Source organism: Nomascus leucogenys, chromosome 8 (genome assembly GCF_006542625.1).
Source record: "Nomascus leucogenys isolate Asia chromosome 8, Asia_NLE_v1, whole genome shotgun sequence".
NCBI classification, from domain to species: domain Eukaryota; kingdom Metazoa; phylum Chordata; class Mammalia; order Primates; family Hylobatidae; genus Nomascus; species Nomascus leucogenys.
In genome coordinates this window covers 91,879,473-91,882,078 of record NC_044388.1, presented here as the reverse complement: position 1 = coordinate 91,882,078, position 2,606 = coordinate 91,879,473, and positions in this window count along the sequence as shown.

Below are 2,606 nucleotides of genomic sequence, written 5' to 3'. Positions count from 1 at the left end.
AAATACAAAAATTAGCCGGGTGTGGTGGCACACGCCTGTAATCCCAGCTACTCGGGAGGCTGAGGCAGGAGAATTGCTTGAACCTAGGAGGTAGAGTTTGCAGTGAGTCAAGATCACCCCACCTGGCCCTCCAATCTGGGTGACAGAACAAGATTTCATCTAGAAAAAATAAACAATAAATTAATTAATTAAAAAAAGAAAATAACACTCCTGTTTCATCTGGACCAATACCTTCTTTAACCTTCTTTTTCCTTTTTGTTTTAAGTTCCAGGGTACATGTGCAGGATGTGCAGGTTTGTTACATAGGTAAACGTGTGCCATGGTGGTTTGCTGCACCTATCAACCAATACTTTCTTGATGGGTTTCCACATGAGAATCAGTCCTTAAGCACGGAAAATGTGTCTGATTTTCTTATTTTGGTTGTAAAGAGACAAGACAAAGTAGTTTGGGGTTCTTTGTTTTTAATTTTTATTGACACATAATAACTATGTATTTTTGGGGAACATAGTGATATTTCAATACCACGTATTGTGATCAGATCAGAGTATGCTAATAGCATACTATAGATATGCTGATACATATCCATCATCTCAAACATTTATCATTTCTTTGTGTTGGGAACATTCAATATCCCCTCTTCTAGCTATTTGAAAATATATATTATTAACTATAGTTATCCTACATTGCTATAAAACACTAGAATGTATCCCTCCTATGTAGCTGTAATTTTGTATCCTTTAACATATCTCTCTCTATCCCCCATTCTCCCTACACTTCCCAACCTCTAGAAACCTCAGTTCTACTATTTCTCTTATGAAATCAACATTTTTAGCTTCTACATATGAATAAGAACATGCCATAATTGTCTTTCTGTCCTTGGCTTATTTCACTTAAAATAATGGCCTCCAGTTCCATCCATGCTGCTTCAAAGGACAGGATTTCATTCTTTTTATGACTGAATAGTATTTCATTGTGTATATGTACCACATTTTCTTTATCCCTTCATCTGTTGTTGGACATGGGTTGATTTAATATCTTGGCTATTGTGAAAAGTGCTGCAATAAGCATGAGGCTGCAGACATCTCTTCAATATACTGTTTTCCTTTCCTTTGAATAAATATCCACTAGTGGGATTGCTAGATCATACAGCAGTTATATTTGTAGTTTTTGAGGAATTTCTATACTGTTCTTCATAGAGGCTGCACTCTTGTAGTTAGGGTTCTCAATGCAGCAAATCTAAGCCAAATCCAATCCCTGCTATCCATTGTCTCATAAACTTGAAGAAGTTACTTTTCAGCCTCATTGTACTAAGAGATTGTTACTTACCTCATAAGTTTTATTTTTTTGTCATTTAGTGAGATAACAATGTAAAATGCCTAAAAAGAATCCCTGGCACATAGAATGTATCCCAATATGGTAGCAATTACAATTTAGTATTTTGTACAGTACTCTACAGTTTTCAAAATATTTGTTATATATTGCATCACTTACTCTTTACTGTTAGAAGGATGTTAGACCATTTTACAGGTGGGAAATATGAAACTCCAGTAATTGATAATTTATACAGCTCTTAAATGAAATTACTTAGACCTATACTTCCAAATCTTTTTTCCACTATGCAATTCTGCTTCCCTACAACATGGGAAAGGAAGATGAGAATCCTCGAAAATGACATCATGTTTTTATATGTGCTTCTCTGTGTGCTATACACTAGTTTTACACTTTAATGCATATCACATTTAATGAATATCAAATAATTTACATTATTTAAAAATATCGTAAGACCAAATTTGATCATCTTTCTCATTATGATTGTCATTTTTATTTGTTTATCTAACAGCTTTATTGAAGTACACTTTACATGCCATAAAATTCACCTATTTTTCAGGGTAAAGTTCAATAATTATTAGTAACTTTATGTAGTTGTGCAACAATTACCACTATTCAGATTTAGAACATTTCCATCACTCTAAAGAGAAACCTTCTGTCTGTTTGCATTCAGTTTACAGTTCCTCCTTATGCTCCAGGCCACTGTTAGTCCATTTTCTGTCTGTAGAGGCTTACCTTTTCTGAAACTTTCATATAAATAGACCATATAATATGCAGTTTTTTGTGTCTGTCTTTTTCCACTTAGAATGTTTTTGAGGTTATCCACTTTGTCCCTCTTATCAATAGTTTGTTCCTTTTTATTGCTGAATAATATTTGATCATATGGCTATATCACATTTTGTTTATCCATTCACCAGTTGGTAGACATTTTCATTGTTCTCATGTTTGAGCTCTTACTAATAATGTTATTATGAAAATTCACATGCAGGTCTATGTGACAAATGTTTTTATTTATTTTGAGTATATACTTAAGCGTAGAATTTCTGGGTCATGTGGTAAGTATATGTTTAACTTTTTAAGAAACTGTCAAATTGTTTTTCAAAGTGGCCGTACTATCTTACATTTCCAGCATTGTATGAAGATTCCCATTCTCTGCATCCTCATCAACACTCATTATTGTCTGTCTTTTTGATCATAGACATTGTAGTGGATACGTAGCATTATCCCCTTGTGGTTTTGATTTGTATTTCCCTATTGGCTAATGATGCTGAGCATCT